Raw genomic sequence first — 13,883 nt, forward strand, 5'->3', positions numbered from 1 at the left:
ACTCTATACTGTATATGGTTTACTGGCTAGAGATAATCTTGCGCCTAAGACCGCGTTCTGTGATTTTATTTTGATGAGAAAACATTATCACAGCAAAACAACAGTGCCTTTGATTAGTTGTTCATTTAAAATGCTTCTTTATTGTGGTGGAGGGGTGGTGGTGGTGTGTGTGTGTGTGTGGGGGGGGGGGGGGGGTGGAACTGGCTACAGTGTCCATACCATATACGGGTCCAAGAGTCCATGGGGACCCGGGTTCAAGTCAGACCCGGGTCATTTCCTGTTCCCACCCTGTCTCCCTCTCCCAGTCATGTCTTGTCAGTCTCTCACTGTCCTATCAAACAGAAGGGCAAAACCCCCCAAAACTATACTTTGAAATGCATCCTTATTTGTGCTAGATTTCTATCCAGGGACTGGATGCAAGGCAAGATTTCTGAACTGGGATGTGGGATAGCATTTCAAGGCAAAACCTCCTCTGGATGTTTCTCTGAAACAGAAACGCAAACTTCCTTATCTATGCACTGCACCTCCATCAAAACTTTCTTGCGGGGACACAAGTGATGTTTGTTTGGTCCGTCAGACATCCACTGTGGGGGGGTTGTACTGTATTATGAGGGGCAGCAATACACAAAAATCAGTACACAAGGACTCGAAAATAAACACCACCTGACAGGTGCACTCGAATGCAAACAAATGTGTTGAAAACAATACAACTTGCGTTGTTTTTAACACATTTCTTTGCCAGATAGGGACAACACAGTTTGTGTTGTATTTGTTACAGTGTATGTGTAGCGGGGCTCTACAGTCAAAATGTTGAATGAACTGTCTGGGGGCGGGGTTTGTGCATATGTGTGTGTGTGTGTGCATGTTTGTGGGACGTTCCTCCACGGGTGCTGCCGATAATGGAGACAATTGGCAGGACCCGTGATTGGTGGCTGGAGGGGATAAAAGCCGACTGGGCCCTCTCATCGGGCGTTCCCTTTGTCTGCAACAGGCTCCCGGATATTTCACGCACCGCAACCCACGAGAGCCGAGACGTCGGGATTACCGCCTCTGACTTCCCAGCTACAACGGCGATTGGCCAAACATCCGCTCGGATACAGTGAGGGCCGCAAAAGGATTATCCAACGCACCCAATTCTTCACATGAAGAAAAGTAATTGTGCCCTTGTCTTGTGAGTGGGTTTTACCCCACGATTTGTTGTGGATACTCTGCTGATTCACTTCCCCCTCCTCAGTTCCGGGTGGAGTGCCGACTGTTGACATTCAAGAAGGAGCATTGGCGACGAGAGGTGCGAGCTACCCTGCTTCAGTGCGAGAGGCAAAGAGGCCGAGACGGCGGCGACTTCCTGGTTCTGTGTTGTGGATTACGAACTGTGGGCTGGGTCGTGAGTGGTCGCTGGACTATTCATTCATCCTCCGTACAAACAATTGTGTGTTATTAGGCAGGCTATAGTTAAGATAGAATGTCGGGCTGCTCGCTACAGTTTCTTTAGAAGTGTGTGCAGGGTGTGGGAATCCATTGTGTAAACAGGACTTTAACGTAGTAGCAATTAACTGTGCGTGTCACCCTTTGGATTATCGTGTTGTGCTAGTTCGATTAGATACTTCCACTATTTACATTTGTGGCTATTCCGCCCTTGTTTTCACAATAGTGTGATCTTTTGTGTGTGCGGGTGATGTGATTTGTGCACGAGTGTGAATCACTAGTAATAGGCCTACCTGCGTTAGAGTAACTGTGACTATAGGACTTCTCTCCCCTCTAGAGGGCGCCAGACCTTCCACACTGGGTTAAAGTGGTGTTGGGCATTTAGTCATCCCCACTCATTATCTATAGAGCTCTCACACTGGATTGAAGCAGTAGTGCTTAAGGGCCGGCTCTTAGCTATAGCTACTATTCTTAGATCTTCCACACTGGTTTGAAGCAGTAGCGTTTAGCCACTTGCACTTAACTAGCTGCTATCCTTAAATCTTTCATACTGGTTTGAAGTAGTTAACTGGCTACTATCCCTAGATCCTCCACACTGGTTTAAAGCAGTATTGTGTAGCTGCTTGCACTTAACTAGCTGCTATCCCTAGATTTTCCACACTGGTTTGAAGCAGTCGCGTTTAGCCACTTGCACTTAGCTAGCTATCTATCCCGAGATCTTTCATACTGGTTTGAAGTAGTCAGCTGGCTACCAGCCCTAGATCTTCAACACTGGTTTAAAGCAGTATTGTGTAGCTGCTTGCACTTAACTAGCTGCTATCCCTAGATCTCCCACACTGGTTTGAAGCAGTTAACTCATTCAATGCCAAGCTGTTTTCGGAAGTTTTGTCCTAGAGTGCCAGCAATCTAGACCATTGTTGATGATTTTTGTACAGCCACAGCATATTCTGTGTTATAGCTATGAACACATACAATGGCTTGTTTAAAAGGTGAGACTTTAAGCTCTCAGTGGGTGCAAACCGTGTATTTCTACACGCCTCTGTTCCTGGGAAATCCCAAGCTAAACAGTGGCTAGTTTTAATCAAAATCGCTGTTTTTTTTCTAGAAATGGAGATATAACGTCTTTCATGAAATATTAAGTGTACCCTGTAAACTTTCCGGGAAGTGATCAGCGAGACCTGATGAGACTGCCACCTAGTGATAGACCCACGGAAATGGCCTGGTTTTGAGATGACGTGCATGGGTCACTGATTCGACCCAAAGCGGCAACCGAGTTATGATAAAATGTCCAGATAAAATGTCCAGATTGTGCGTTTTCATGAGTTTTTGATCGTCATATATTTCATTTCCATTCATCACAGAGTTCCCAACGTAATATTACGTTTTTGGCACTCAACGCATGGGAAGGAAAAGGCACTCTTAAGGTTAACTAGCTACTATCTCTAGATCTTCCACACTGGTTTGAAGCATCTGTGCCTAGTTGCTTATATATATATATATATATATATATATATATATATATATATATATATATATATATATATATATATATATATGAGTTTGTGTTTTTATATGCCTTTTTTAATATTGTAATTATTTTTTAAAAGAGTTTTATATATATATATCCAGTGTGTCTGTTGTTGTACCTCAAGGGTCAGTAGCATAATTCCTGCTCCCGTTACATATGTGTTGAAAACAACACAATCCTTTTAAGAGTGTGAATTCAGCCGAAATGATACGAAAGTCGTAACTAGGGATGTCCCGATCCGATATTTGGATCGGATCGGCCGCCGATATTAGCAAAAAATGTGGGATCGGCCTGCACGGGATAATCCCGATCCGGACTCCCGATCCAGTTTGTTTTCAAAGCTCCGGTCCGTGTTTTCCAGCGCACCGATGTAGGTAATCCATTCCAGTTTTTTTCAGCTTTTTCCCCCAAATCCGGTCCGCGTTTTTCAGCACACCTAGCGACCTGTCCAGCATCCCACTTGTCTGTGCATGTCCCACTAAGAATTTAAAGTTATCAGCAAACATTTCATGTCACAGTTGAATTAATATAGCCTAATGTTAACCGCGACCGCGAGTGTCTGCGAGACCCTCTTACTATTAAGGCTCTTATGCATGTTGCTGCTGACAGCTTTGCCTGTCTAACGAATGTTATCTCCGCGATTTAAGATTGTTTGTGTAATGTATAGGCACAGCACACACTTTAATTTCCCTATTTTTACAATCGGCTAGCCTAACAAACGCATTTAATTTCAAAAACCAACCTGGTCAATCGCTAACAACTAAGTGCACCTAGGCCTACAACTCTACACATCCAAAAGGGTAGAAGCTTCCAGTAGGCGATCATAACTTTTTTTTTACCGTTTAGTCTGTTCATCGGCGCAGCCTACGACGATGTGAATTAGTGACAGCTGTTGTCGCGGTAAACTTAAGCTCCTGTCTCTAAATAGTGTAGATAGGCCTACGTGCTATGTTGCTTGATTTTCTGTAGCCTAATAAATGCAGCCTGTAGCCTAGGTTACTTCAGCACAGGAGCAGGCTGACACCTGAGCATGTTGAAATGATCAGCTTTGTGAATAGAAGGAGAATCTCTCCATCATGCTCAGACTGCAGCCAGGGCAAACAGTAGAAATTGAAGGGAGTATGGAGATGGAGAAGTAAAGTGTGGAGGAGATAGCAATACTGTAGAAGGCATGACTAGCCTGGGTGTTCCCATGCTGCCTTGCGCGCGATTTGATTCACGCTGCTAAGGCAGCCTGGAGACCATGGAGCAAATTTTCGCCTGAGATAGGGGACCAATCACAGAACAAGGGGGAAAGCAAGACGATGATGAGCTATGCACAGACGCATTTGATAGACATCCGTGGCACCCAATAAACGGATCTGGGCATTTTTTTCAAATACGAAAAAATTAACGTTTGGTTCCCAGACCACGTCTCATTGAGAAGTGGTGGCGCTAGCCAGGCTAAGGCATGACAGTTATTTGGGTTGTTATAGCCAATTCAGTGTGTGTGGGGTAATTTGACTATTTTCTACTCAGGTTTTGTGTGTGTTGCTTTTATATATAATTTTAGATTGTTTACAATATTGTTTACACTGATGGCTTTTTTAAGCCTTTGTTTACACTCTTGAGCAGAGCACTGATGCCAATTCAGTTTGTGTGGTTAATTGACTATTTATTATTTTGTGTTTATTTAACCCTGTTAAGAATAAACAGGTCAGCTTCTCATTACCAACCACTGTGGATTATTCAAACTAACCTAATTAAGTTGGCTAGTTGTTCTTAAGAGTAAAACCCTTTTCAACATGAGTATAACAACAAAATATAAAGTAAATATCTTTAATCTTTAATACATGCTTGGATCGGCCGGTATCGGCCGATGCTAAAAGCTACAATATCGGTATCGGATCGGAAGTGCAAAAAGCTGGATCGGGACATCCCTAGTCGTAACTCATCTGCAGCAAAAAAAGGGAGGTTATGTAGAAGAAAAGCGAGGATTCCTGTGGCCTGATATATATGCAGCCAACTCTCCTTGTCGTTATTAACACAGTCTGTCTTAACCGGTCTCCAGTTGTTCCCTGACGCACACTCCGCTCAGCGGATCAGATGTCTTAACTCTGATTTACATTAGTCATTACACAACTGTGCTCTCGTCTCGGTGAGGGGAAACAGCTTTGTTCATTTTGCGGGCGCTGCCACAACGCACCATAAAAAAAAAGGACAATCTGAGCGACAACAGATCAATGTCGGCGAGATACATAATTCATCCACGCGTGGTGGAAGAATAACACTTAGCAGCTGGCTGCCGAAGATTATTTATGTGCCATCATTAAGGATGCAGCTCACGTGGCCATGTTTCTGTTCAGGCGGGTTGGGGGAATAGGGGGGGCAGGGGTATTTGTAAATGTTATACATTACGACGGCTCCACTGAGACCGTGGAGAACTGGGCGTCCCAACCGAAGGGTGAAAAGAGAGGCGTTTGCGAGGGAATGTATGCCCATGTTTTATGCTCATGAAAGACACAGACTGTTAGTTTTATGTGTGTGTGTGTGTGTGTGTGTTGTTCCATTTTCTCTCTGGCTGCAAATGCATCAGAGATGATGGGGTGGGCATGCACTGTGGCAGGCGAGGGCGATGGGGGGATGATTCCAGGGAGACAGACAACATCTCAGAGATGGAAAGTTCTGGGACGGGTATTGGTATTCTAGATGGTTCTGGAAAACGCCCAAAGGGTTGGTGGAGATGGGCGACGTGTGTGTTTGGGGGGGTGCCTTTTGTGTCAGAACAGAAAGCCAGAGCAATCACTCAGAGCAGAGGCTTTGGGGGTTGTGTGTGTGTCCGTGTGTGTGTGTGTGTATGTGATGGCACAGAGGTGGTTGTATCCCCAAGGGACACCTCAGGGCCTGGCCGCTGCAGCAGGAGGAGGCAGACCCCTCTTTTCGGCTGCACCAACACGCACATCAACACTCTCTCCTCCGCCTCCAGCGAGAGCCAATGTGTCTGCTGTATTACCACAAAGGAAAATATGGACTCAATTACCCTTTGCGTTTTGCAAGGATGGAGGAAAACAAAATCACCTGTGAGCTTGAGGTCAACAGTCCATTTACTCTCAATGAATAAACCAGTGACAAACCTCTACATTATTTATTTATGTGATAAGGAAAATAGTACTGGACTGGTATAACTTGTTTTATCGGAATCCCTTTTTGTCCATCATCATAGATATTAAATAGTATTTGATTATTCCATAACAACATTCCTTCTCTTTTTATTATTGGATTGGTCTGTTTAGGGTATTAAACCACATGTTGCAGAGTCAAAATTCAGTGAATAGAAATATTAAATAAGTAAATCATGTTATTGTAATCTCCAAAGAAGCCAACTGTTTTGAAGGTTAACAAAGGATCCGTGATTAGATTTTTGTTTCAAAAAAGGTTGTTGTGGTCAACAGTCAATCAGATTACACCCCAGCCCCCTTCTGGGCTCCTCAGCCCCATATCGATTGGCTAGAATTATTAATGGCAATCTATAGCAAGACAGTTTATGACCGCTTGAGTTTTTGACTTGAGTCAAACACTGAATGGACTACTAGTGGACCAGGAGGAAAGTAGCTGAATTTGACAAAAAGTCAATGGGGTTAGCGTGGCAAACTATACCTTTAAGGAACTGAATGTGTATTTAGCTGAACGTGTTGGTTCAGGTGCCGATGTGTGTGTGTGTGTAAAGGTAAAGATCTTCAGCGGCTCCCATTGACTGATGTCAAGTAGAGGGAAAATTGCTTGCTTGAACTCAGACTTGACAGCGATGCTAAGAAAACTACAACTGGCATAAGCACTGCTTTTAGCATCTTTCACAGCAATATGCTGTAGGACTGCTAATCACTGATGATGACCTATGGCCGACCTCTCTGGCTGAAACGGGGGAATGCTTTTATCACAAAGAGACATTGACATCCGTCTGACCTAGAGAGAGACAGCCAATTGCTCAGCCCTGGAGTGAATCCCCTGTGCGTTGGACATGGTTTAGCTAGCTGATGTGGGCAAACACGCATATATACACACACTCTCTTTCTTTCTCTCTTACACACACACACACACACTCTGTCATACTCACCCACACATACAGCCTTGATGCTTCAGTAGCCTTCCCCCGTTCCTGAACCCAATACAGTAATTAAAAACCATTAAAAGAAGAAATGTAAGTTTTTCATTTGGCTAAAGTTAAATTAGGCATTAAACACATACCTTCCATCTCGACTCTCTTGACAGCGTGCAGAAATGTACAACTGCCCTGATCCATGCCTTCCTCTCAACTCTAGTCAGCCCGGCATTTACATTTACTGTGGACTTCCCTTGCAGGTTAAAATGAATTCCCCTGTGGAATTTAGCACTTCAGACGGCTAAGGGCTTTTTGACGGAAGAGACTCATTCCTCACGCCGCTGCGAAAGGTCGGGGAGTCACCGGGGCCTGCGCAGAAAACAAACGCGCTCATTTGCAATTCACCTAGCAGCAAGGTGAGAGAGAGAGAGAGAGAGGCGTTGCGCAAGAGGAAATAAGTCCTCAGCATGGAGCCGCACTCCATATTGATCTCGGTGTGCTGTCACCCGCCTGCCTCCCATTCCTCCATACGCCCTGTGGCCCTCTCCGACTCACGTACACCATCTTCAGAGACGTCACAGACAAGGAGCAGAGGAAATATACTTCCACAACCACCACCATCCCTCTCCTCCTTCCTCTTCTCTCCTCCCTTTTCTTTCTTAGTCTCTTTCTCTTCCTCCCTCCATACTTGCCACACAGTGAATGTTTGCGGTGCTACATGAATTTATTATCGAGGGAAGATGATGAGCTCTTTGGCACAAAATAATTCCTCAGCACATGCATTACCCTGGAGAGCCTGTGCTGTGCTGTGCTGTGATGGGTGAGAGACAACAGTGCTGGAGGAGTGAATCGAAGATCACAGGATGTGGGATACAAGTGGCAGCATAAAACTAATGAGGCCGAGCTGGGACTATGTCCATATTTTCTATATGTGTTTAAATTGTGTGACAGCTCATTATGGAGTCTATTGTTTTAACTGTGCAGTCCAGCGCGCACAGTTAGTCCACATTAGCTACTCAGTATGTCACTGTAAAGTGCCATGGTTTATACTTGTGTACCATACAAGAGCAGCACCAATGTTTTAATATCAGTTAGAGAATTAAGTACAACCTCAAATTCAAACATTATGGCGATATAGTACCCTAACAAGTTTGTCCAGTTCATTTTACCAGGGTCAGTGGATCTCCATTCCCAAAGATTACTGAGAGACACAAGAGAACATTCTAGCATGAAAACATCCAAGAAGGAACGCAGTATGTCATACGATCAATGATGTCACAGTTTTTTTATATGTGAGGAATTCATTGACAGTTCCATACTGATTGCCCCAACATAGGAAATGATACACATCACTAATATGTACAATGGAAGTGCAGACTAGGGCTGAACATTGTCATGTTAATGAATCTATTTATTTCGCCAGAAGATTCTGCACAGACAGGGGAGAATGCTGAACACTTCCAAGGCATGCATTGCATAGGCACAGGTGTGTGTGGCTGTGAATGAGCAGCCACCACAGGGCTCTGAAATGAGATTTATTCATCCCTTTTTCCTCCCCGGAAGAGGTCTGGGAAATGGCGATTTATACTCTGTCAGGAAGCGATGGGATTTCATTTGTCCCCTTGAAATGGCATGTGACACTGCTGCAGAATAACCACAGGAAAGAGACGCGAGCCAGTTATCTTCTCTGTGCGTACCAACGCACCGTCCTCACTCTCCATCGACCGACCGACTGAGCAAGCGAGTGAGTGAGCAAGCGAGGGAGGGAGGGAGCGAGGGAAGGAGGCGGAATAAGGAGGTGAAGTAAACATCCAGGGGACCTGTGGCGCAGCCGACGGCGTCTGGTCTATCCCATCAGGCCATTGGCCTCTAATGGAAAAGAACAGTTTTGATATGGTGCTAAAATGCTAGCCGCTCCCCATGTCCCACTCATCCCCGAGACTCCACAAGTCACGTCAGAGCTCTCCCTCGGCTCAAGACGAGCAAATAAAGACTGAAGTACGTAAAGCACACATGCCCGTCCGGGATTGTAGTGTGACTTTTCTGGCTTTGTTTTTGGCGGCAGAGTGGTGGTAACACAAATGCAAATTGGCAGAGTTTGTTCTTTCTGTCCACCACTTCTAGTGAGCATTGATCTGCGGTTCAAAAGACGGGCCGAGAAAGAGTTCAAAGGACAGCCGTTTGGGGCCTACAGTACATCTGATCATGGAGGTTCCAGTGGGAATTTTACCAGAGAATTGAAGCTGAGTTTGAGTGAGATTTAACTGCACCATCATTACTCCAAACCCCTATAGACCACAATTTATCAAGATACAAAGAGGTGTTGTGTATTGTTCTCTTCACATTACACCCCTAAGGGATCTGCACTTCTAAAAAGGGGTACTGTGATATGTACATGTTTGTTTTGTTTGTCTGTTTATCACCAGGATCAGAAAAACTACCTACTTGATTTTCATGAATCTTGTGGAGGGGTGTAGTGTGGACCAAGGTAGAGCCCACCTAATTTTGGTGCATATCTGAATCATAGGACTTATTTGTCACTTTCGTTACCATTGCAGGATAGGTCTTGGTGAGCTGCAATCTATACGAGTTTTTATATAGTTACTTTTTTAGTCACTCATCTACTGTTGTGAAAGTTGTAGTTATACAAGTTATGTAAGTAAAACACATGAGTCTAGGAGAATGGAACCTTTTAGTGGGATGTTAAAAATGTTTTAATTATCATGCTACTGTATACTACTATATTTACCGTTTTATACCTTGCTTACTACTCTGTAGGAACAGGAACAGGAAGCGTAAAGCAAAATATGAAACTTCATCACAGTCACGACCTAGTGAGAAAGATCAGTGTTCTTTTGAAATTAAAATTAACAGCTGCAAATTCTCTAACGAACGTTTATTGGGGAAAACACATTATTTCCACCGAGGTTGTTTTTTTTATTACCATTTCAAACAGCGAGCTCCACCATTAAGTTGAAAAGCTTGTCATCCCTGTTGGTGTCTTTTCCCATGAGTTTCCCCGAAGCTCAGTTCTGTACCGAAACAGGAGCGCGAGTTAATTCAACAGATTGATCAAACGCATGCATTAAACCAAGAGGCAAATATGTGTATAAACCGATTAACATTATCATGAGTCAAGGGAAGGGGGGGGGGGGGGGGGTGCGACACAAACAGTGAGTTGCCGCCTGACATGACAACGGTGATAATATTAGGCAAATGACATATCTGGCAGCCTTAGTGTCGGATGTCTCCAGCATGTCCACTGGATTTTATTAATTACATGTAAATCACATCTGCTCATTTCCATGACAAAGGGAGCGGGTTCTGAGCCGACTGAGGGAGATAAGCCTGGGCAGGAGAAGGCCTTGTCACTCGTGAGCAAGGCTAATGATGTTTGTCATGTCCAGAGAAACCTCCGACAGCTGACGGAGGAAGACTTGAGAATGCGGGGAGTGGAGAGGTCAGCAGAGGTGAATGGATTAGGAGAGTGTTTACGTAGTGTGTGTGTGTGTGTGTTTATGAGTCTGTATGCATGTGAGTGGGGGAGGGTGTATGGGGGTGTGGGAGGTAGCAACACTGGAAACTCGCAAATGAAAAAATCATACTCCCAGAGGTCAAACAGGCAGGGGCGCATTAAACAGTAGCAGCAAAAACTGGCTGGTTAGCCCTGATTGCGGAGTAGGCACGCAACTCCCCGGTAATTGGCAATCTACCAACCTGGCACAGATTTGTTGCCATTTTCCCTCCTTTTTACCGTAGCAATTTTCATTTTAATTGGCGCTGATTAGGTTTGGGCCTGATGTAGTTTTAAGTTAGTGCACCCTGCTACCTCTTCTTTTGTCATTTCACTTTTCCCTGGCCACACCTTCACCTGATTAAAATGAATTCCATCAGCAAACATAGTGTTTGTTATATGAAAAGATAGACAGCAAGTCTGCCGGATAGATTTACGGATAGACAAAACTGAATTACAATAAGGATCCAAACAACTAGGCTGCAAAACAAAGTAGATTTGTGTCTGTGTGTGTGTATGTGTTGGGGGGGGGGGGGGGGGGGGTGTTTGGTGAGGGAAGGGACAGATGTAGTAATCGCAGAAATTGGGTAATCACTCGAGGGGGACAGAAGTGCGGCAACGAAGGGGAGGAGAAGCAATACAATCTGTCTGGTGTCAAGAGTGAGCGCTGATCAGAGAACAGCGGTGGGGCTTTTGTAACCGCCGCAGACGGACGCGGTTGGCTAATCATCAGAGAAACTTGAGTGGATGCTGCAAAGAAAGGGAATGCTGGGAATGTTGCTGCTGACATCAAATACTGCAGACTGGAAAGTGTTTTCACTGCAGTGCGGACCAAAATGAATCAGGCAGCCTTTCCAAGAATGAAGGCATGCATCCTGTACCATTGTACAACACGGGTGTTTATTTCGATGAATGGGCCACACCTCTGCCAGCTGTGCTGACTGGCAGGAAAGATGCCTCCGACAGAACCACGGAACGAAGAAGAAAAAGTCCATTTTACCATCTGAGTTAATTTAGCCAAGTGAATGAAGCCACAGGTTGCAGAGCAGGACAGTGCTCTGGCCATGAATTGCTGTGTAGCCCCAGAAGAGGACCTTCCAGCCCAACAGATGACCCAAGATGACAGCACACACACACACACGCACACACACACACACACACACACACACACCCCTCATCACACTTCTTCACCCGATTTACAATCACCCCCTAAAGGACCAGACAGCCACAGCGAGGGCATAAAACACAAATAGGGAAGCAAAGACCATGAAGATATTTTCAGCTCCCGACCCCTTGCTTACCCCATCCACCACCACCACCCCCAACTCCCCATCGCTAATGAATCATCTTTTAGATTTAAGCGGGGTGTCCCCAGTCGCTTGGCGGTCCTCGTAAATTTTTCACATGAAAATGAATATGTGGGGGGAAAAGATGAATGCGCTTACAACGCTAACCCCGCTTGCACTCATGAGCCCTGGCATTTATATTCATGAATCACCGTAATAAATGGCCAAGAGCACAAGAGTAGTAATCCGTGTCCATAGCGTGTAAGTGTGTGAGTGTGTGTGTTGGGAGATGGTTGCCTGTTGGGGATGCCGGCAGTCTACATGGTGGAGAAAAACAGTAAATGGAATCAAATAATTCAAAGTTGAAATGAGTGTTTAACTTTGGTTTAGCCTTCTTTACATTCTAATGGCTAAAGAGAGGAAGGCAGTTTGTCTGATGAAAAAGGTAGCCTCTGTGATTACAATTACAGCAGCCACGTCCATGAGAACAGCCCCATCTCGACAGGCTGGCCCAGCCAATCAGCGAGCCAAGAGTGAGGACTCACCTACGTTTCAATCAGTCATTTAGCTGCTAGACATGTGTGTATATGAATGAGAAAGTAGACGATTTAGACAGAGGTCTGAGGGATCAATGTTTTGGTGTTTTCTAAGCTGCTACTAATGTCCTCTAGAATCGCGCTCTATGACTTTAACTCTCATTATTATTTCTGAATTTCCCACTCTCTCCGAATAAAATGCACATGTGCAAGGAAATGTCACTGGTAATGGGCTTTTTCAATTTTTAAAGAACGTCTGTGACGGTGACATTTAGAGGGATGGCAAATTCAAACTCAATAGCCCTGGGCTATGGCAGAGAAGACACAGGCTTGACAACAGACATGTTTGGCGTTCTAATCGCATATTTCACCTGTGAGGAACAAGAGTGGATTTTAGAGAGCGAGATGCAGATCACTAAAGCAATAACTAAGCTCTGTAGTGATTCATGTACATGTGTCATGCACATTATCAGTGGAAAAGAAAAACATCACACAGAGTAATGTGTATCCCAAGGTTAAATCCATCGCATCCCAAGCGATGCCATTTACAAGGACCCACATGGAATTTGATCCCGGTGAGCATTTACCAGATAAAAGCCAGTTGAAAGGAATCTTGCCTTAGGCACCAACTCCATGCATGACTCATCATCACAAGGCGCTTCGCAATACTGCAGCAGGCTGTGTTATGTAAATGCAGCCCCCTCGACCTAAATGAACGGATGATAACATATCAATAGCGCAAAGGCTGATCACGGGTGGAGGAGGTACACCTCTGGAGATTTGTCTCATATCTCTGTAGGATTCAATTATAATCTGAATCAAGATCCAGGCATTGGGTGTGTGAGCGAGTCGCCTCAGTACAGAAATTGTCATATTATAATCTTTTCTATGTATGTCAAACTGTTTCTTTGTTTGATTTTTTTTATTTTTTATTTATGAAATGCAGTTTCAGGTCAGTTTGTTTTCTCTATTGTTGAATAATGTGAGGTTCATTTGGAAAAAAATAATAATAATTTGTTGTTCACTTTAGCAACCTGACCAAAAGGCTTCTTTCAGGATTGTTTTTAAGCTGCCATTTTATTAGTTTATCATCTCTGCTCTGCTGCTTTGGACGTCACATCGTTTATTAGTTTATCATCTGTGCTCTGCAAGCTTCGTGGACGTCATATCGTTTTGCATGTTCTTTTGAATATGTACACATGCGTTCAGCCCTCGTGGACAAAACCAACAAACTCTGTCAATGATTGCTGAGGAATTCAAATGAACACAGCAGAGCTGTTCCAGGAAAGAGGAAGTCACTGACTCACAGACAGCGTCCATCTGCCCTGAGCTGCTCTCAGGAGGTGGCTGCCATGACTCTGATGGCCAGAGGAGGGCGCTGAGAGGCACTGACTGCCTGGAGTGACATCAGCTCTGTTTTTGGTGGGGTTTTAGGGGGGCGGAGGTGCTCTCTCTTACTCTGTGAAGTGAGAAGGTGAAGTCAAGGTCAAGTTGATGTGGTCCTTGCCTGTCTCAG

This window comes from Alosa sapidissima, chromosome 22 (genome assembly GCF_018492685.1).
Source record: "Alosa sapidissima isolate fAloSap1 chromosome 22, fAloSap1.pri, whole genome shotgun sequence".
Lineage (NCBI taxonomy): Eukaryota > Metazoa > Chordata > Actinopteri > Clupeiformes > Clupeidae > Alosa > Alosa sapidissima.